The sequence below is a fragment of the Triturus cristatus genome, chromosome 2_1 (genome assembly GCF_964204655.1).
Source record: "Triturus cristatus chromosome 2_1, aTriCri1.1, whole genome shotgun sequence".
Classification (NCBI taxonomy): domain Eukaryota; kingdom Metazoa; phylum Chordata; class Amphibia; order Caudata; family Salamandridae; genus Triturus; species Triturus cristatus.
In genome coordinates this window covers 553,248,189-553,271,286 of record NC_140581.1, presented here as the reverse complement: position 1 = coordinate 553,271,286, position 23,098 = coordinate 553,248,189, and the positions used below count along the sequence as shown (strand labels likewise).

General features: G+C 43.3%; 1 long non-coding RNA gene across 1 annotated transcript in view; it reads left to right on the top strand.

Moving 5' to 3' along the window:
• The first annotated feature begins 277 nt into the window (after positions 1 to 277).
• LOC146865618 (uncharacterized) overlaps positions 278 to 23,098 on the top strand; it is a 337,698-nt gene continuing 314,877 nt past the window's right edge. Inside the window, exons 1-2 of the long non-coding RNA XR_014976662.1 lie at positions 278 to 512; positions 6,302 to 6,402. This is a non-coding gene — a long non-coding RNA (uncharacterized LOC146865618). The remainder of the gene's footprint in view (positions 513 to 6,301; positions 6,403 to 23,098) is intronic.

Below are 23,098 nucleotides of genomic sequence, written 5' to 3'. Positions count from 1 at the left end.
TCATCTATGGTAAACGCTGGCCTCCGATTGAAAATGAGGCTTCTTAGTCCCTCCTTGTTACCGCCGTGTCTCCTTTTGGGACAGACCATCACGACTGGATCTTTTACATGCGGCATTATACTGTCTCCTTCAATTAGTCAGTAAGCACTCTTTTTTTGTCCCCATATGCCTGCCTACAGAGAACACCCCTCCCACCACCCAAACAGCATCGAGCGGCGATCCATGTGGCCTTTCATTTACTTAATGTGACGCCCATATGCCTGCCTACAGAGAACACCCCTCCCAGCTCCCAAACAGCATCGAGAGGCGATCCCAGTGGCTCGGAAAGCATGTTTGTTTGCATTCGTGCAATGGCAACAGCTTGTTTCTTTAACCAGAGGGTGTGGGGGCAGCCTGGCTCCAAGTAAGGAATTTAGAGACCTCAGGTCCTGGCAGGGAGGTAGAGAGCCGAAAGTCTCCACAGCGCCCTGCAGAGGAGCCCCCGGCCCACTTGGCGTTAGGACTGGACCAAGGTAAGGGGATCGACGGGAGGGCTACCTCCCCTCCCCTCTTTCTACTCCCTCCTCCCTCTCTGTCTACCTGACTGTCTCTCCCTTGCCAGGACCCAGCCCTGCAGGCTTCCAAGTTGATGCAACATGGTGGACCGTGTTATTCTTTTAAACTCATTTTCTTTCCTTGATTGTATCCCCAGAATGTTATCCTCTGGTCTGGAGCCTTTTTTTACAAACAGGGTGACATGGTGTGCTGTGTCTAAGCGCGGACTCTGAGAGTTTGTAGGGTCTGCTTCCGCTGGGATTTTGAAGCACAAAAATAAACAAGAATCTCCAGCCCCAGGCCTGACTTAACTTCTGTGAATTTGAGAGTCTTGACTTCACCCTCCACCCCACACCGATCTCCCCGATCCCATCCCACCTGCCCTACACACACTCCCCTCCCCTCAACAGAAGCATTGTTTGAGGTAGGATAAAGCTGCAATAGGTGGGTATTTCCTCTAAAACAAACTTCTGGGCTTTGAAAGCTGGTAAGCTTTAGCAATGGCAATAGGTCTGGCTTTAAATAAATGCTGTATGGTAATGTGAAGTTTTATAAATAACCAGCAAGGGGATGGATATGTAGTTGTGTTGAAGCAATTAACGGCAGAAAAATATTGGTGTATGTTAAAAGGTCAAGTTACAGTTGCACTGTCAAGCCAGACCTAAAATCAATGAAGGATAACTCTAAAGCAATGAAATAGCCCAACAGGTTTATGCACCTGCTGCTGAAATCATTGTGCAGCCTGCACGTGTGAAACCGGAGCGGGGAAACCAGGCACTCATCCTTCTGAAGTCGGTAACATATGCATCGCTGTGTTGTACTTCAATAGAACCTACGAATCACTGCGCTGTGAAGCCACAAGGCCATGGCAAAAATACCTTTATAAAACAAGTCATTTTTAGTCCCCTTTAGCAATTCATATCAGCTTATTGCAAATCACCACGTTAACCCGTTATTAAACCGGCCAATTGCAGACGTCAACACAGTACTAGGACGAGGAGTTTCCCAGGGGGTTGAACTCATGGACTAGGTCAAAAGGAACTGCAGTCAGAAACCCGTCACAGCTAAGCCACTGTACTTGGGGTCGTTTTAAATAAGAATTTAGCTCAAAGGGTTCAGGAGATGCTGCAGAGATCTGCCTGCTGCCGGAAGGGTCTGACTTTTAACTGCTGAGGAGCAGAGGCCCCTGAATTAGGCAGTTCCGAGTTGAGTAGTAATACAACACCCCAACTAAACGTGGTAAAAATAATTCCGTTTTAGCTTTTCAAAACTCTCAATTGGCCCAGGACACGTGTGAGTAGTACGTCCAGTTGTTCTATTCACTGTATTCTGGCACTTTTTGAAAGCCGGAAAGATGGTTCAGAGAGTTGAACGCTTGTTGCTGAAACCTGCGGTGATGTGAAGGTACCTAGGCTGTCTTAAATTGGGCAACAATAACACATGGCATTTACAGGCATTCAGAAATGACACGTGTGGCAAGCAGCACTAAATAACAAGCATTTGCAATGCAATAGGTCTCGCAGTTGAGAGATTTTGAGCTATTGGCACTTAAATGGCAATGCCCTTTATTTACGTGTTGTTTTTTAAAACATAAATAAAAGGCATTGCCATTTACAACACCAATAGCTTAAACTCTCGCAGATGCGAGACCTATTGCATTGCAAATGCTTTTTGAATAGTTCTTTAAAGCAACAGTTCATGTTATTTCGTTTCGGCAACACGGAGTCAAAATTTCGCATTGCCTCCTGGAAAAATCAGTCACAGAATTCCACATGCAGACTTTGTGGACACAAACAAGAGACACTAGCCCACATCTTCTGCATTTGCCCAGTACCCTTGCCACAAAGGAAAACCCTTTTGAAAGCAATGTTCAGAAATATAGAAATATGTTTGTGGAGGCAAGCGGTAATTACCTGGCTAAGTGGAACATCTGTAGGGGTGGGCGGAATTTGCGGAATTAACCTTCGCAAATTATCGCGAGAATGTTTAAAATTATCGCAAACAAGCAGAAATATCGCAAAGATGCGGAAGTTTTTTTCCGGCATGTTCGCGAGATTTTCTGCATGGTTGCGGGTCGCCAACTTACCCATGTGGTTGCTTGCGGGCGCGGCCATCTTGTTTTGAGTTGTTCTCGCGGTGCATGATCGCGAGAAGAAAGACGTGATCGCGCGACGCATGACGTCACTGCGGGCGCGAACTGTCGCGAGACAGCGCAAATGGCTAAAAACAATACAACATCTCATGGAGAACGCGACCGGATCAAGAAAACTTGTCGGCGAACGCAGGGATTCAGGTAAGGCGATCGCGCGCGCGAGAATGTATCATTTTACAGCGCGAGCAAGAAACAAATTATCGCCAAGCTGCGGAAACCGGAATTTTTGACATTTTCGCGCTCTCCGCGGAACGCAAAAATGTCAAATTATCGCAATTTCCGCGAACGGAACGAAATTTTTGCCCAGGCCTAAACATCTGTACCCCTTGCTTGGAGGGGGGGTAAAGTTTTTAATGCCGCTATTCAAAGAAATGACTAAAAAGAATGAGTAAGGACTAAGTCAGAACCACACCTCTCAGTTGCGCAACACACTTGCACTTTAAGCTGCAAAACAACTATAGTCCATGAACATGTTGGCCCTCGGTCAGGCCAAAATAAACCTTACTTTTTAGTATTTTAATTGCAGTATACTTTGCAAAAATCTAGAATGTACTTTTCAATGGTAAAAATATAAGCAGTTCTTACAAACTGCTTGTAAACAGATTTGACACATTTGAATGTCCTTGGTTGGATTTCGATGGTGTGCAGTGGTTTTAGGAACTGTTTGTGAACAGTTTTTATACTTTTGGACATTCTTGATTGAGTTTTAATAGTATGCAATGGTTTTAATTAACTATGCAAATAAACTTTATTTGATAGTCTCAAATTAAGCACTGACGCCTACAATTCCGAATGTTTAGGCTAGACCTACAATTGTGTTCTCATTGGTTTCCTGAGTACGGGAGTAGGAGACATGTCTGTATTTTCAACGAGTTTGAGCAGCCATACAAGCATTAGGCACCAGGGAATGTTTTTGATTGGGAGCTTTCACTAGAGATGACTTCAGTTATTGAGCTTGGGATCTGCCAACACTCAGGAATCCCTATCAACCCCAGACATTTCTAAAAGGTAGATGCTCATTTGAATCTCAACACATTGATTACCCAAAAAGCCCTATAAATATAAAATGATGGATTAAAACAATTTTGTCTGACAGAAAACTTCAAACTGCAAAAGTCATTACCATCCAGTATTCCCACACATCTCCTGATAGAAATGGTGCTCTGCATGTGGGTGGGCCTATTGTGCAAAAGGGGAGCAGGCCAAAACTTTGATCACGTAGAGACCACATTTCCAGTGCAATGACTTTACTTGACCACAAATTTGGCCTGTTCCTGTCCATTCTGATAGTGCTGTTTGTTTTGGTAGAAGAGTAGGAACACCGTGTGGTCGGAGGTTGACTGTTCCCCAAAATTTCCAGAACTTTCCATTATAGAAAGAAATGTGAGGGAACTCAGTTTTTTGGAGCCAAAATTGGACATTTGTGTTACACTTTGAGTGAGAGAAAGAGGTGGCATCCACGCAAATTAAACCACCCACGACTTCCCCCACGTGTACTTTTCAGAAATGTCTAATGTTAGTAGATTTCATAGCAGCCAGCTGATCCTGGACTCAAACAGTGGGAGCCATATTATACATTGTGTTCCAGGGAGTAGAAGCGGCGTGTGCACCCGCTTTGTGCACCCCCTGGCAACATGGTAGTACAGAAGGGGCCAAAGACATTTGTGTGTCCCCTTCTGTAATACAGATAGCACTGGCACACATGTTGCGCCAGCATTATCATAAGAGGGAGTTCTCTCATTTGCATGGGGGTGTGGCACCATGAAAATGAGGATATCAGTTTGCCTCTCTGCAAGTGCTATTTTATGGGCCCACAATACCAATTTAATTATGAGAGATATAAGAACACAGGATGTTATTACATAGGCTATTATCTGTTTAATGTTTCTACAATTTCGGCTTCCTATTTTAAGTCACTGTCTGCAAAAATGATGGCCTATCCCTAAATTCTGATTTGTGAGAACATTTTAAAACTACTTAATTAATTTTTATTCGCCTCCAACCTGCATCCCTTGGGTTTTCCTTATCAAGGGAGGTATAATCGAGAGGAGAGCGCGCGGCACGACGATCTAAGATGGCCGCCGGGTGAGAAGCTCCGCTCGAAAAACACCGATTCGAGCATGAAGGCACCTCTTCCAGGCAACGAAGCTCCGCTTTGAACATGGATTCGGCTTTGGGACATTGCAGGGACTGCCTTGGCAAGTTTTGTTGCCCGAAATGCGGTCTTTTCGTTACCATAATTGCGTTCTTTCTGCTTCCCTCAGATGACGGCCGCCATTTTGTTTTTTTCTTCAGCGTTTTTCTTCTATTTTTTCGCTGCCACTGAATCTTTAAGCCAGGTTCCTGATGTTTTTTGGTGGTATTGCGGCGGTGACTGCGTTAGCTCACCTTTTGCCTTCTTTCTGAGCAATTATCTGTTGGTGTCTGGTCTCTCTGGTGGCTTCTGTGGATTCCTCAGCTTGTCTCTTCTAGTAATTATTTAAGAGGGAGCCAGTTGTGTCTCAGGTGTCCCAATACCCTCCGCTGTGTTAAACCTTGATATTATCATCGTCTGCTACTCCTCCTCTTGCTGCTGACTACGCAATTTTTCTGCGGTCCTGCCTGTATTCTGCCATTGTTTATTTCTGCCATAATTGGTTGCGGCACTGTCAGTATGGAGGGCGTACACTCTACCAAGCCTCACGGAGGTTCTACTGGGGGAAGGAAGGACTCAAGCAACCCTTCGGTTAAACGCACCAAAAAGGACCCACCTTCCCCAAATAAATCTCCACTGCCTCTCACTCTTGAGGATATTATGGAGGAGTTGCGTCTTATTCGTCCTTTTATCACGGACACTGTTGCCACGCTTCAGAGGTTAGATGATAAGTGGTCTAGTATGGATACGAGACTGTCTGAGGTGGAACAGAGGATTAGTGATGCACAGGATGTTGTCACTAAAGTTGACACTCTCACCAAAGAAGTTGGCCAGCTCAAGAAAGTGGCGGAAGATTTGGAAAACCGCAATAGGCGCAACAACCTGCGCATTTATGGTATTCCTGAAGGATCAGAGGGGTCGGACATGATTCAATTCCTTAAATCCCAAGTTCTTCAAATTGTTGGCCTCCCGAAATCCTCAGATTTTAATATACAACGTGCTCATCGTCTGGGGCTAAGAAAGCATCTTCTGCATCTAAACCTTGTGGAATCATAGCATATTTCCTCCTCTACTCAGATCTTATGATGATTCTCCAGGCCGCCAAGCAACATAAGCAAATGATCTGGTCTGGGCACAAGGTCTTTTTCACTCAGGATGTCTCCAAGCCTACAGCTTCCCGCCGAAAGGAATTCTTGGACCTCAGACCGGCTTTAAGATCTATGAACGCACGCTATGGTTTAATACACCCTTGTTTTTCAAAGTGACCTATAAGGAAAGAACTTATAGCTTTGAGGATCCTGCTGACCTGCGGAAGTTTATTCATACTCACAAGGGAGAACTTATGGAACTGAGCAAATCCTAGTTGTTTCTCTTTCTTTTTAAAAGTATAGGATTATCCTGTTTTGCTTAAATGTTTACTTAGAAGTTGGATAGTTCCTGTACTTCTTGTGCTCATTCCTTGTTTTTCCTTTGTTTTGCAGGATTCCCCTTTGTGGTGTTCTTGTCATGGTCATCCTTTTGTCCCATCCCGCTGTTTACAGTTTCTACCCCTTCTGTTGCCGTCTCTTTCCCTAGATGTTTGGTAAGTTCCTTCGCTTGTCCTATTTGATTTTTATATTGTTCTCGTTTTCCGATTTATAGTCTTTTGTCTATCAGTTTCTTTTTATACTTCTATGGTGGTTTGTTCTCTTATATGCTTCTCTTGCGCGGCTGTTTTGGTCTTCGTCGCCCCCCTCTCACAGTAATGTTTTTTGTTCAATTGTTTTCCGTGGCTAAAGTCTATTGGCTTTTTGCCACCCTCCTTTTGATGCCTTTTGGGGGTTTCTGTACCCCTGCACCTTTCTCCCTATCCTTTCCATTCTCCTTTTCGCTTTTTCCCTCTTTTTGCTGTTTGTCCTCCCATTCCTCATACCTCTTTATTCCTGTCATCTCTATTCTTCTGGCAACCTCTTCACTATCTGATACACACCATATTTTCCTTTTCTCTTTTTCTGTTCATGGTACTTCTTTGTCCTTCTTCTCTTTTATATCTTCACCAACGTATTTGCGGCTGTTGTCTGCTTCAATTTTTCTGTCCCTTACTATTTATTCAGGCACCTGTGCATTTCATTTTTATTTTCAGTTTGCTCCTCTTTCTCTTTTCTGTCCTAAATTCCATACTCCTTTCGGCTTATCCTTACTTTCTTTACACAAATGAATGGTCTTCGTGTCATTTCTTGGAATGTTAAAGGAGTTCGCAACCCTGTTAAAAAACAACGTGTCTTATCTCATTTAGCAAGGTGGAAATGTCATGTTGCACTGTTACAAGAGACCCACCTTAATTCTCAAGATTTATCGTCGTTGCGTAGACAATGGGTTGGAGAGGCATTTTGTTCTCCAGCAGCAAATGGTAAAAATAGTGTTCTTATTTTGTTTCATAAGTCTTTATCTGTTCAATTGCACAATGAATTCCATGACACTTGTGGTAGATGGCTATTCTTAGACGTTACTGTTAATAATACACAATTTTCCTTTTGTAATGTTTATGGCCCTAACGGGGTAGATTTGACCTTTTGGAGGGACTTCTCTAAACTTCTATCCTCTCATGCGAGTGATAATTTGATTGTAGGTGGTGATTGTAACCAACTAATGGACCCATTTTTAGATCGCAAATCACACACCAGATATGTCCCCAACAAAATGCAAAAGTCCTTTTTTAATGCTATCTCCTCCAGAGGTCTTATTGACTCATGGAGACTTTCCCATCCCGATACCTTAGAATTTTCCTTTTTTTCTCCAGTACACTCCTCACATTCCCGTATAGACTATATTTTTCTCACACAGCATTCATTCCAATTTATGACTAATTTAGAAATAGGCTCAATTCTTATATCTGACCATGCTCCGGTTATTACTGATCTGGACTTTCCCTCACCTACTCCCACCTCTAGGCGGTGGCGCTTCAATAACTCGCTCCTCCTAGATTCACAGTTTGTCGAGCAATTTACATTTTTTGCAAAGGATTTTTTTATAAATAATCTTCACTCCACTCCTCACTTTCACTCTATTTGGGACTCCTTCAAGGCTGCTGCCAGAGGTTTTATTATTGCTTTTGTCTCACGAAAAAAGAAAGCAGCTCTTTCAAAGTCGGCCCAAATTCTTAAACAAATTAAAGACCTAGAGCATCTCTACTTCACCACTAATTCCTCAGAATCACTCTCTTCCCTCATCATAGCAAAAATGCAGTTTAACAAGCACTCTTGGGACTCTGCGAGTACCACCCTCCTCAATTTTCACTCCAAAATGTATGGCGGGCGCAAAAAGCTGGTAAGTCTCTCGCTAACTATCTAAAAATTAAAAAACAAAAATCTAAAATAATAACTATTACCGATTCGCATGGAGTTCCTCAGCATACTGATGACAAAATTCTCGACTGTTTTGTTCAATATTATTCTACACTTTATACGCCCGAATCTGTTCCCTCGCCTTCTCAAATAGACTCCTTTTTCCAGTCCCTCCCCTGGCCTTCGGATAGGTCTGTGGATCTCTCTTCACTCGACGTTCCTCCTTCAGAAAAGGAGCTACTTAATGCTATTACTCTTCTTCCCAAAGATAAAACCCCGGGCCCAGATGGTTTCACGGTTCGTTTTTATCTCCATTTTAAGGATATCCTTTTACCTCATTTATTTTCTTTGATTACTTCCTTTGTGGCTCAAGGGAGGTCTCAAGGTTCTTTCACTCAGGCTATGCTATGCTTAATCCCTAAAAAAGATAAAGATCCCTCCCTCTGCAAAAATTATCGACCCATCTCCTTGATTAATACGGACTGTAAAATTTATGCTAAAGTTTTGGCCTCTCGTATTAACAAAGTTATCCCTGATCTTATCAACATCTATCAATCTGGGTTTGTTAAAGGTAGATCCATCACTGACAACTCGAGAACCTTCCTTAACATTATTCACCTGGCCTCAAAGATGGACTCCCCAATCGCTGCCATTACCTTAGATGCTGAGAAAGCGTTCGATAGAGTCTGTTTGGATTTTATGTTTGGTGCTTTGCGTTGGCATGGCTTTAGTCCTCCCTTTATTCGTTATGTTAAGTTACTATATTCCGCTCCCTCCACCTCTATTTGGGTTAACGGGTCTCAATCCTCTTATTTTTCTTTGCATAGAGGCACTAGACAGGGTTGTCCTCTCTCTCCTCTTCTTTTCATTCTTGCGCTGGAGCCCTCTTTAGAAAAAATTCGCCGTTCACCATTGTATGCTGGCTTCAAATTTCAAAACATGGATATTAAGTTTACGGCCTATGCTGACGATATTTTGCTTTATATTTCTAACCCGTCCACCTCTTTGCCCGCACTCTTTTCTCTGTTACAAGAGTACTCTCTGGTTTCTGGGTATAAACTTAATATAGATAAATCTGAGGTTTTGCCACTTAATAAATTTTGCCTTCCTCATATGTTTCAGGGTTCGGGTTTTGAATGGAACTCAGGTAATATTAAATGTCTAGGTATTCTGTATGCCAGCACCATTAGAGATACGATAAAGCTTAACCAGAAGGATATTGTTAAAAAACTCTCTTCCCTTATAGAACGTTGGTCCCCCCTTTTTTTATCCTGGTGGGGGAGGCTCGCCACTATTAAAATGATGCTCCTCCCTATAGTCAATTTTTACCTTTCAATGCTTCCAATCTCCCTTCCACTCTATTTTTTTAAAACTATAAACCGTATTTTTACCTCCTTTTTATGGAATAAACGTAAGGCAAGGATTTCTCTCTCTCGTCTTCAACAACCTAAAGATCTGGGTGGAGTGAATTTCCCCAACATTGTTCGGTTTCACTCAGCTTTTACTCTGAAACAGATTTGGCCTTTTCTATCTGACTTGTCTGACCCCCCTCTAACAGCCTGGAGCGCTATAGAACTTGCCCAGCTCTCGCCTTTTTCATTCATTACGGCTACCCGGTTATCTCATCCTCCACAACGTTTTCTTACTCCTATCTTTAGACACTCTAAGGCACTCGCCCTCTCTGTCTTTCGCTCTTCCCTTTCGCAGTTGGAATTCCATTCCTCAATCCCAATTTGGTACAACAAATCCATTATGATTAATCACAGAGCACTTTTTTGGAAAGAATGGATAGATAAAGGCATCATTACTTTCGATTCCTTACTTAGTAATAATTCCCTGCGCGACTTTTCCGATATTCGAGATTCTTTTCACCTCTCTAATGCTCATTCCTCTCAGTATCCCTTGCTCAAGAACTCTTTAGATCTTTTTATTTCTCAGGGCGCTTCACTTTCCACTGCTGACTCAACCACTTTCCCCCTCCCGGACTTCTCTATTCCCCTTAAAGCTGCTGCTATTTACAAGTTACTTTCTTGTTCTCCTGTAGCAAGAATTAAATCCAAGCTTGAACTCTCCTGGGAATTGGACCTAGCCCAAGAGTTTCCTCTCCAAGTTTGGAACTCTTTATGGTTAAAGTTGCACACTGCTTCACGTTCTGCCAGTACCACACAGACTCTGTATTTTTTTTATAATAAACTTTTTTTTACTCCTTCTGATTTATATAGCTTTAAATTGATTTACTCTAAAAAATGTTGGTCTTGCCCCTCTGAGAATAGTGACTTTTTGCATATGTTTTTTCACTGCTCGTTGGTTAAATCCCTCTGGTCCCGTGTTTGGTCTAAACTGAACGATATCTTAGCTACTGACCACACTTTTGAGATTGTTCATATCTTTTTAGGTGGTATGGCTCCTATATGGAATGTTTCTGCTAATGTTCGTAAATTTATTGACTTGTATATAGCCATTACTCTACAGATAATTACGACCAATTGGAAAGATGCCTCCAAGATCTCATATAATGCATGGTGGAATCTATTATGTCATCACCACCGAATGGATCGTGCTTTTGCCAACACTGTACCCCTTTTGATCAAAAAGGATTTGTTATGGTTGCCATTAACCAATTTTCTTTCCCAAACTGTTCCTTAAATAGCTGTTTTTATTTCTCTTTTTTTTTTGTTCATGTTATAGATACAGCTTCTCCTAATATGTTTATTCATCTATTAACTTCTACACTTATATGATGTTTATTTTGTATAATGGTTACATTTTTCCCCCCTCCCCCTCCTTTTTTCCTCTTCTCTTCTCTACCCTCCCTACCCATTACTCAAAACCTTAAAATGCATTTTACATATGTATATTCTCTATCTTTCTATGGCACTTTTTTCAGATTGTACGATTTAGGTTTTTTTTTTTCCATTGTTCTATTACATTGCCTTGGTCTTTCTTTTGTACTGATGTTTTACTTGGATTATGATATTTAATAAAGCTTTCTAAACTAAAGGGAGGTATAATCAGTATGCAGTGATTAAACATTGTAAACTTTACTATGGATATCATAGGTTTCTGAACACAATACATGTTTGCGGCAGGCACACAATTCTGTACCCCAGCAAGCAGCCACATGCTATCTGGATTTTATTTAAAAAAAGGAAACATCCAAACAGCTTCCAGCTCTTTGATGGTGCATAGATGTGTGTGACTGTGTTCCAGCAAGGAGGTAGAAAGAGTTAGATTGTTTTCTTAGCTTAAATACTGTGCCAGCCTGGCTCAACATACTTGGTACCTGCTCAGCAAAGTTCAAAGCCTTCACTTAAACTGCCACTCTTTAGCATTTAGGAATTCCAAGTACCAGTGAGCCAGATGTCATATGACTCACTGATCTGGCGGATTTGTGGGCTGCCCATAATGGGTTAAATGGTCCTCTTGGTCCTAGGAGAGGCACTGAATTAATGCTCCTATCAGTTGTTCACAGTGTTTGAAAGGTGTTGAACAATGGCAGTGTTGGAGCACTGTTCTTTTTTGGTGGTAGTAGTTAAACCATTGAACAAACTCTTCTCCAGAAAGAGATTTCATAAATGTCAGCAGGAGACATTCATTGCATTTGACATTATTTCTGCTGATTGATAGAAGTCACACAATTGCACTTCTGCTCTATCACTCACCAGAACAAAATACTTTGGTGGGGTACAAATGGGCTCACCATGAATGCTACACCTTTGAAATATATATTCTAAACAAGTAGCATTGATCATTTAATAATATATTCTGGTTTTGAGGTAAAAGTAAGAAGACTACTTAGTTCCTAGTGTGAATAAATTCAGTCTTTCTGGAGGTAGGCACCAATCACTAAAGTTGGACTTTGCATGATGAAACAGATGGTGCTTGGATTACTACTTGAAGTTTAGACATTATAGATGTGGCCGTGTTCACTTTTTCCCCCAGCAGAGATTGACAAACATGGGTATGCTACTCAATATATTTACATCTCATTGTTACCGAATTGATACCCTAACAAAACTTTTTGGGTCCACTCAAGACTCTTAAGAGGACATGGACATTACAGTCTCTAAATTACTCATTAAGAGTCTAGAAAGACGCTGCCCTACCTTTGATAAACAATTGGTAAAATATCAGTGTCAAATAGTATGAATTAAAAATCATGGAGTGATTTACAGAAATTGGGATTGAGACACAACAAATTCCACCTATCACTTCCAGTGACTTATTATAAAGAAAAGATCCAAAAAATTGGAATACCCACCGGACTGACATCAGTCAGCACAGACGCTATTAATTTAACAAGCCCTGAAAAAGTCTAGTGTGTGAGACGAAATGCATTGGCTACATGTGAAGAAACATTTTTGAAAAAAGAAATTGAGAAGATGTGAATAAAAAGACTCTCTTAAAGAAACTTATTGAATAGTGTCTGTTCACTAATTTCAATTTAATAATGTGTACTGGATATTTGTGATTAATATTAGTTGATGAATTGGACATTTCTCGCCAACAATAGATGTTGTGTGCTGATATTTTTCCATAGAATTGTAAATCATGGGCATTATGTTTGTTAGTGATACATGGGAATTATTTTTTGAACTGTGTTTGTTGATTCAAACATGCAAGAAGGTGCTAACAGAGACTTCTGCAGTTACACAAAAGTGCAAGGATCACGAGTATGGCCTGGGCAATGGATGCATGTCTTTAATTGTGGAACAAATGCAGAACCTTGGATATCTCCAAAAGCTCCAGTGCACTTGTACCAGATTTGGGGAAGCTCAAATGTGTTTCAAAATCATGTAAAAGTCAACCCTGATGCATACATGGTAGCTTCACAGACAGAGATAATACATGCTATAATATTGGATGTGCTGCATTCATTGGTGAAGTACCTCTTTAGTAAGATAAGTTCATCATTCATGCCATAATGATATTGTAATTTTCAAATAATATTAATGGGGCTTTTGCAGGAAAGAGATATGTTAGGGATGTTCTGCTTAAAGTTCTCTCAATTTATAATTGATGGACTAGAAGATGATACACACACTTCTTGAATAGATCCATTGAAATACCGCATATTGTGAAATTAACAGGTCAATTATATCACAATCTGAATGGTTTCAGATCTCTGTGGCTTAATGATGAAAATAGATACATTGTTCTCATAGGTTTTAGCTCCCCACGTGTCAGATGACATCAAGACAAGAGAAACAGTCACCTTCATAACAGAGGGTTTTCTCTAGCACAGGTTATGCTACAGAACAACAAACCAATCGTTGGCAGAGTAGTCATCCATGGCAAAAAATTCACAGCTCATAATGACCTAATTTTGAAATGGACAGTATTCAATCCAATATTCAGTTGGTTGGTTTAAGCTGTGGTATTTTTCAGTAAATCTTGACTTTGTGTTCCTACACTAGGGTGTTAACCAACAGGGCATCAGTACCCTCGATTCTTCAGTATTTATATTTTTGTATCTGTATTGAGCCTAAGCCCTCGAGTATTGCTGCACCTCTAGTTTCATTTGTGCTCTCTACAAAGCAGAAGCACTGGTGAAGGCAGGCTGCTGTATTGATAGCTTTCACACATTGTGGATTGTAGTTTTTAGTGTTACTGTGTTCTAGCAGTACAAATGCTGTGTCCTGTCATTTAGCAGCGTCACCCTCTTCTTAGTCACTACTTGAACAGTGGGAATTTAACTCTCAGAAGTAGACTGTCTGTCACCACTGCGTTGTTGGGCTTTATTTTGTTCTGTTGATGTAATCGTGAATATGTCCATGGAGGGGTGAATGTGTCACATAATACATGTTTTCAACTTGATACTTTAATCGACTGCTAGGTAATGTAGCTTCTTGAGGATCATATTTACTTGGCCGAAATAAGGGCATCACATAATTACAGCCTGACTTAGATAGGTGGGAGATAAGTCCCTGGATAGCTCAGAGGGCAGGGTGCAATGTGCTTAAAAAGTAGGACACGAAAAACTCTTCAATTAATTTTTCACTTTTGAAAGGCCTAATCATACCTAGGTTAACATTGGAGTTAACTTATTACTTTCAATAAGTATAACTTCCAAATGGGAATAGGTAACCAGATTGTGCTTGATGTCTTTAGAATTGAATTTATGGTGAAGTCGGATTTAAAATTACAATTTCGAAAATGCCCCTTTTAGAAAGTTGGAATTTCCTTGCTGTAGTCATTTGGTGCCAGCAGCCTGTCTCTGAGTCACCTGACTGGGTGTAGTTAACAGTTAGGCTTTGTGTATTCCAACTAGACAGCCACACAAAATGGGGCGCTTAGGTGTGACTGTATGGGCCATCACTGGCAGGATGGGAGGAAGCCTCTGGGCCCAGCCCCACTTATACTTGATTAGGCTGTGTCCTATCTCCACACAAAGAGCTGCATACCCCTATAATTAGTCTGGAGCCAAGACCAGGAATGCAGGGCACCTGTGCACTTCAAACGCCTGCCTCTAGAATCTTCTCCTCACTTCAAAGGCACAAATGGGTATAAATACTAGACCTCAGACACCAACTCTTCAGTACAGTTATGGACTTGTGGATACTCTGCCAGGAGGAAGGACTTTGTGCTGCTGAAAGGGATGCCACTATGCTGGACTGCTGCTCTGAATGACAGCTATGCTGACCTGCTGCCCTCTTGCCTAGGTGAGAAAGACTGGACCTGCATTTCTTGAAGCCAGAACTGGTAGTGTGTCAAGATGCATATTCCACTCACCTGGAATCCTACAATCTGTAGAGGTGGAGCACAAAACCCAATGCCCCTGAGGACCAATCGCCCCGCTGTGTAAAGCAAGATGTGAAAGAGGAAATGCCCCCGGGGTAAAGGAGAAGGGACGTAAATTGAGAGGAAGAGAGAGCAGAAGAGAAAGGGGATGAATTCATCCACTTCCCGATGCCAGTGCTCTTCAAGGAGTGACCTGGTTTGTCTTCCTATAGGGGACTAGGAGTGCATTCAGCATTCTTGTGCTGTCAGTTGGGATTCTGGTGAAGATATATGTTGCAAAGTCATTCATGCGCTCTAGGCATCGCCATTTGTTGCTGACTGGTAATGGTGGTAACTGACTGTGACTGCTCATAGGCTCTGCCTAACTAGGCCCAGGTCCAGGTCTATGCTGAAAAACACTTATAATACAATGAAAACACCTACATACACTAGGGCACACTATGGGTTAGGGTATCCCTATGATTGGAATGACCTCCCCGATAAGGCCCTAGCACATAATAGGGCAGGGGATTAAAACTACCTTTAAGTCCCTCGTATATAATAGGGTATGGCAGTTTAGAAGTCAGCAGCCCTTTCTGCACTTGGATGTGTGCACTGCTGAAGCCAGTTTAAGAGCAGCCCTTCATTGCAGGACTGCTTTTAACATGTAAATTGCACCCAAACTCGACTTTGGTGTTTAGGGCACCTAAAAAATGGTAAACTTCAACATTTTGGCATATCATGTACCCAGAGTCTCCCCTAGGTGTCCTAGGGGTGGAGGTCAGGTACTTATAAGAAGGGCCCTTTTAAAAGAGGCTTTATGTGCCTTGGTGACAGTGAAATTGCACATTTCACTTCCCACATTGTAGTAAAGTGCTTCCCAAAATTGACTTTTTTGCTAGGTGTACTGTGGAGTGAGGTTATACAATATTTTTACATATTCAGAAACCTTTAAGTCTTCCCTAGGTGTTCCAGGGGTGGAGGGTCCTGTAGATATAGGCAGGTTCCTTATATATGCCCTGGTTTTGGAGAAATTCCCCAGTTCATTTTCCCCATTGTAGATCCCAGCCACATAGGTTAACATGGCAATCAGTTATTATTTAACAACTAACGCTAGGCTTTAAAGACAAATATAATTCAAAGACTTAGGAAAACAGTATTGATAAATCCAACAATATGCTGTTGTTGAATATATCGTAAAATGTAAAGAAAATAAGTTATAAGACTTTCTGTAAGCCAAAATTCAGCCTGCCAGTGATCTGTTCTGATTGGTCAGAGTTAAGTGGATTAGTAAGGCTGCTTTGATGAAGTGATGAGTGGCACCTGGGGTGAAGAGCTATTCTTGGAGGAGAGGGTTCTGCTATATAGGAATGCCAAAGCAAGGGGTTGTAAACCATGAGCTTCAATGGCCCAGAGGGACTGGCTGAGAAAGCCAGGTCTATCCATGCTCACCCCATCTGAACCCAGGCCGATGGCAGGCTTAAGGAAGGAATGTGCAGATGCCAGGGGGAGGGAGACTATGGAGATGAGCCATCCTGGAGATTGGAGTAGCCAGTTCTTGCCTCTCTGCTGAGAGTCTAGCCATATTAAATTTTGGAGAAATAGTGCTTTCTGGGAGACCATTGTGCCACAGTTTGGAGGAAATGGTCATGCTCTGGGGTGTTGCCATGCCCCTCATTGGACAGGAGTGGCTTCCTGTATGACCCCAGAGAATACTGAAGACGTATCTGAGAGAGTCAGTGTAGGAAAGTGGGTTTCTTTTGCAGTAACCCCCCCCCCTCCACTTGTTGCCAGACTACTGATGCACTTTCACTTGATGTGCCCTGAGTCCCTGTCAATCAGGTTCACAGGTCCTGTGTTCTTTCCCCAAAATGAACCCAATTGGCATCTCCGGCCACAGGTCAGCCCCTGGTAAAAGGTACCACAGGTACCCAGGGCCCTGTGACCAGGGAAGACCTCTAAGGGCTGCAGCACTTATTTTGCCACCCTTAGAGGCCATGTACCTCTACACACACACACTGCCTTTGCTGGCTGCTTGTTTTGGTGCAGAACAAAGTGAAGAGTCGCCATGGCACACACCTTTGTGTGCCATGCCTACAATCCTCTGCCCTGGCATAGACCAGTCACCCCTCTAGCTGGGTGCACTATACCATGGTGAGGGTACAGGTGCATGAGCCCTGTACCCCTACAGTGTCTAAGTCCATTCTTAGACATTGTAAGTGCAGTGCTGCCATTAAGAGTGCTGGGAGTTTGTCATTATGAACTCCACAGCACCATAATGTCTGCACTGAAAACTGAGAAGTTTGGTATCAAACTTCTCAGCACATTAAACTCACACTGATGCCAGTGGGGGATTTAAGGAAAAATGCACACAGAGGGCATCTTAGAGATGCCCCCTGAAAACTAACCTATCACTAGTGTCCAGGCTGAGCGACTGCTTTCAGTTGCCACCACCAGACACTAGGTTGAGAGCCTGCTGCTATCTGGGGCCTGAAACAATGCACATCCTGGGACGAGGTGCCAAGCCTCCTCCCCCAGGATGGACAGCGTTCACAAAGGGGAAGCTTCAAAGGCTTGCCGCCTTTGTGAGCTTCCCCTGGCCACTTGCTGTTCTCAGCAACTGGTCCCCGCTGGTTCTGACCTCCACTTTGGGCGGGAGAACCGGTGGGAAAAACAAGTGGGGAACAGAGGTTTGCCCACATATTCCGTCTCCACCCCTCAGGTGGGTGAGGCAAGGTGAAGCACAACGCTCAGTCCACGCCATCTTGAAGAAGGGGGGACTCAGCCAGCCAGGGACAGGCTCATGCCTCCCTCCCACTGGATGGTGGCATAATAGGGGGTGTACCCACCCCAAGGAAGGGACCCATTGGTCCCAACCTTTTACCTACCTGTAACGCCCCTAAATCTAGTATTTAGGGTCACCCCTGAACCTTGCTTCCTCAGACAAGGACCTGCAAGAAGAAGAAGAAGGACCAAACAGCCGTGCAGCAGCTAAAAAGAGGATGATGCCCACTGAATTGACCACAGCCCGACAGGCTTGTCTCCCCCTCGAACCTGCTTCTGCAAAATCACAATGTGTCCTGCAGCCAGCAACCTCGAAAACCCCAGAGGACCTGCCTGCCTTCAACTACAAAGACTATGTCTCCCGTGAACATCAGATTTGTTCATCTGAAACCTCTGGCTCCGGCCGGACAACGCGGATCCGCCCCACTCTGTACCCGCCTTCCACGGCCCGAGCTCTAGTGGTAAAACACCACGAGGAGCACACTCCGGCAATCCTGACCCAAGATCCAGTGACCCCTGACCTGCCTCAAGCCTCCAGCCGACACCAGCAGTCTAAATTCAGAAGGCCCCCGTAACCGCAACCAGGAGCTGGTAAGAAGATCCGGCCCCAAAAGGCACCCCTGAACCTGATGCCCCACGGCCTTGTGTGCCCAACCAACGGTACTTAACCAACCCCTAGCTTCCCAACTGACCTCTCGAAGTGGTGGTCGCACCCAGAAGACCTTCGTCCCCAACCCTGCAGTGCCTTTGCAAACCAGAGGATCCCTATTGAAATCAACAGGGCGCCCAACGTCGAAGCAGCATACTGCACCTGGCCACCCTAGTGCCGCTGAGGGTGCACCTTTGGTGCTACTTTGTTTCCCCATTTGTCCTGAGCTAAAGTACAGGAGCTTTGCTCCCACACCCCAGTGGCCTGCTTGCCAGCAGCCACCAACCGGAGGCCCCCTATCCCTCTCAGCACTCTGCACCCAGCCGCCCTAGTGCCGCTGAGGGTGTAACGAGATTGCATCCTTGACCCTTAGTTAACCCTTGTTCTAACCCCAGGAGCTCAACTCCAAAGACCGATTAATTACCTGGTAACAGTTAACTTCATTTCTCTCCATAGGAATCCATTGACTGTTTTTCTCTGAAAAATGTTCTAAGTGTGGAGTTGATTTGTATGGAAACCTGAAAAATAACAATTGTGCAAAACTGAATTTACTTACCTTTTCTCGAGGAAATGTCCCAGTGTGATATCTAGGCATATCACACTGAGTAGAAAAAGGAATCTAAAAATGAATCTCAAAAGTAACGTAAAAGTAACTTACCTGTAATTCTTATTGCAAACTCGATATAAAGTATATGTACAGCATTTCATAGTATTGCATTACCAGTAATTAAAACTGTAACCATTTCAAAGTACATTTACACCTGCATTTCAAACTGTATATTTACTACGAAGTATGTATCAACTTACCTGTGCCAGGCTTGCTAGGTTCTAGGAAATAAAATAATTAAAAGAATATTTTTATCCAAAACCAATTGGTCTGAAGTTCAGTCTTTGAGTGTGTGAAATCATTTGCTGATTGAGTCGGTACAACAAATGCTTAACACTGTCCTCTGATACTGCCTTACTGCTCGCCCACACTACTACAAATAGAGAGTGAGGTGCTATCTAACTTTACCTCGGCCTACCTTTGGGGTTCCACTGGACTCTGTGCAGTGCACACTATACCTCACTTTGGTATAGTATATACAGAGGCAGCTTCCTACAGTCAGTGCCTCTCAGATCTGCTGCTTGAAACCACAGAAGAAAAGGGGCCATGCTGGAAGCTTGATTTTCACCAACCAGGCCTTTCACTCTGACTGACTGTGCCTACTGCACAATCTGGAACTACAGCCCTCTGGATCACACCTGCTTCAAAATGACTAAAAAGTGGATTCCCTGCAAGCTACAGGTTAACAGGGCTCACCTGGACCATCACCGGAGGTCCTCCAGGGGATTTGTAAGGGTTTTGTCCAAGTGAATTGTGGAAATTGAAGTCACAAACTTTCAAGGACCATGTCGGTCCTGGCAGACCCTTGGAGAAGTTTTTGACACTTTGGGACCATCAAAGGAACTTTAGGAAGAAGGTCTAGAAGTTTGGAGAACTTTGGAGCAACTTTAAAAAAAAGCTCCATAAGTGGACTGACTCGACCTGGCCAGCCAACCAACAACCCTCAACCAAGAGCCGGCCTGCCCCCCAGCTTCATCCTGCGGAAAAGCTCCATAGGTTGGACTTCCAGAGTTTGAATGGGAACTGATCGAAACCCATGCCAGCGAACCCTCGCCGAATCTGGCCTGGTGAAGAGCATAAGGGACCCTGGGAAAAATCTCAGTAAACATTTTGAACTCCGAAGGTAGAAGAAGTGATTGGGACCAACCGCGAGAGTCAAGGCGCCCACCTTCATTCACAAGCTGGCCTCGATCCTTAGTTTGTCCTGCTGGAAAGCTCCAGAGGTCTGACTTCCACAGGTTTGACCGGGAGCTCATTTAAAGGCAAGTCGGCGAACCCTCACCGAATCTGGACTGGAGGAGAGCTTCGAGGGCCCGCGGGAGAAAAAACTCCAGAAACCTTTCTAAGTCAGAAGGTAAAAACTTTGACCAAGGCTCATGACATGGTCAGTGACATCACTCATGACATCACCTATGACATCTCAAATGACATCACTGATGACATAATTGATGACATCATCCAGTGACTGTGTTTGCTTTTAAGCATGTAATGAGTGTTAAATATATATACCAAGGTGTATTGATGAATCATTGGGTGTTTGAGTGCCTATATGGATGATTCAGTGGGTGCGCGATTGACTGTATAAATTAGTGATAAGGTGTGTCAGTGAATGTATGTGGGAGTGCCTTGGTTGTGAGAATGTCTGTATCAGTCTGTCAGTTGGTGTAGAAGAGGCTGTATGGATTGGTGAGTGGGTACGTGAGTAGCTGTATGGGCCATTTATTGGTTTCTGAGTACCTGTATGGGTGTCTGGGTGTCTATGTGGGTGGGTGAGAGGGTGTGTGACTGCCTGCATGGATGAATGAATGGGTGGCTGTATGGGTTAGTGAGTGCATAAGTGAGGGGTTGTGTAGGTGACTGAGTGTGTGCATGGCTGTATTGTGAGTGAATGGATGTGTCAGTGGTATATGGGTGAGTAACTGCATATGTAAAAGGCAGTATAGATGAGTGTTGGAGTATATCAGTGACTGTATGTGTAAGTGAGGGATTGTGATAGTGGTTTATGGGTGAGTGTGTGCTTGTGCCAGTGACTGTTTGGGTGAGTGAGTATGTGTTCATATCTGTATGAGTAAGTGAGTGGATGTGTGTGTATTTCTATGGGAGAGTAAGTGGCTTTGTGACTGACTGTATATGTGAGTGAGCATGTTTGTGAGTAGCTTTCTGAGCGACTGATGGTGTGTGAGTGGCTGTATGGGTGTTTGAGTGGATATGTCAGTGGCTGTATTGGTGGGTGAGTGGATGTATGAGTGGCTGTATGGGTGAGTGAGTGGATGTGTGTGTAGCCCTATTAATCATTGAGTGGTTGTGTAACTACTAGTATGGGTGTGTCAATGGTTTTGACAATGGTAGTGTGGAAGTTGGAGTGGGTGTATTAATGGTTATATTGTGGTGCAAGTGGGTGCGTCAGAGAATCTGTGGCTGATGTTATGATTAATGTAATTTGAGATGTCATGAGTGATGTCACTCACCATGTGATGAGTGATGTAACATGTGCGGTCATAAGCAGTGCATTGCAGGGCACGAGTTATGGTTAGCTCAGCTGACTATAGCTGGTGAATTTCTCTGATTTTGTACAAGTGAAATGTCAGCCTAACTATAACGTCCCTGTAACCTTTGGTTTATTCAGTGAATTTTGAATTTTTTTTAATTCTATTTCATAACTGTAACATCCTTGTATTGTTTTTCTATAATTAGATATTGATTCTATGATTATATAATTAATTTAACTTTCTCCTTTCTATACATTTGTCAAAAAAGTGCATCTGAAATGCATTTTCCGTCTTTGCAGCGACACCGGAAGTCTATTATCAATGGTTTTGTGAGGAACTGTGTGACTCTCTCAGTGCATCTTTGACTGTGTGCATCAGTGTCTCAAAGGACCTCTGATTTGGTTGCATAAGTCTCTCAGTCTATCTGTGAGTAGGTGCATGAATGCCTTTGTGCATATGAAAGTAAGTATATGACTGTCTGACTGGATCTGTGAGTGGATACATAAGTGTCTAAGAAATGTCTCAGTGGGTGAGCAAGTGGGTGCATGAGGGTCCGAGTGGGTCTGTGACTGAGTGCAAAAGTCTTTTTTAGTGGATCTATGACTAGATGGGTGAGTGTCTAAGTGGTTCTGGGAATGGGTACGTGGGTCTCTGACTACAATTGTGAGTGGGTGCATGAGTCACTGAGTGTATGAGTGACTGGTTGCATAAGTCTCTGAGTGGGTCTGTGAGTGGGTGTGAAAGTGACTGTATGAATCTCTGAGTGGGTCTGTGAGTGGGTATATGAGTGTCTGAATGAATCTGTGAGAGGGTTTATGAGTGGGTATATGAGTGTCTGAATGAATCTGAAAGTGGGTTTATGAGTGTCTCAATGGGTCTGTGAGTGAGAGCATAGATCTCTGAGTGGGTGAGTGAATGGGTACATGCATGAGTGTCTGAGAGGGTGTGTGAGTGGGAGGGTGAGTGTCTTGGTGGGTTTATGACTAGATGCGTAAGTCGTGGAGTATGTGTTTGTGTGTGTACATTTGAGTGAGTCTATAAGTGAATGTGTGAGTCTCTGTGTGTATGAGTGAGTTAATAGCTCTCTGACAGGATCTGCGACAGAGTGTGAGTGACTGTATGGGTATGTGAGTAGGTGTATGAGTGTCTAAGTGGATCTATGAGTGGGTGTATGAGTATCTTAGTGGGTCTGTGTGGGTGAGTGAGTGTCTCAATGCATCTATGGGTACACATGTGCCTGTGTGAGTGAGTCTGTAAGTGGGTGCACGAGTCTCTGAGTGGGTCTGGACATGGGTGTGAGACTCTCCGAGTGAGTCTGTAAGTGGGTGCATGAGCATCTGAGTGGGTCTATAAGATGGTATATAACTGCCTGGGTGTGTCTGTGAGTGGGTGTGAAAGTCTCTATGTGAGTATGAGACTGTGCACATGAGTCTATGAGGTGGTCTCTAAGTAGGTGCATGAGTTTCTGATCGGGTCTGTACATGGGTGCTTCACTCTCTGAGTGAGTTTAAAAGTGGGTGCATGAGTAACTGAATGGGTATGTGAGTGGGTGCATGAGTATCTGAGTGAGTATGTGTGAGAAGTTGGCCTGATATGTAGTGCTCACTATTCTAGTGATCACTGTGTATCATTCCAAACGACCCTTATTGATGATTGGTTGTAAGTCAACCTTATAGACCAGCTATCCTAGTAGCGTGGACAAGAGC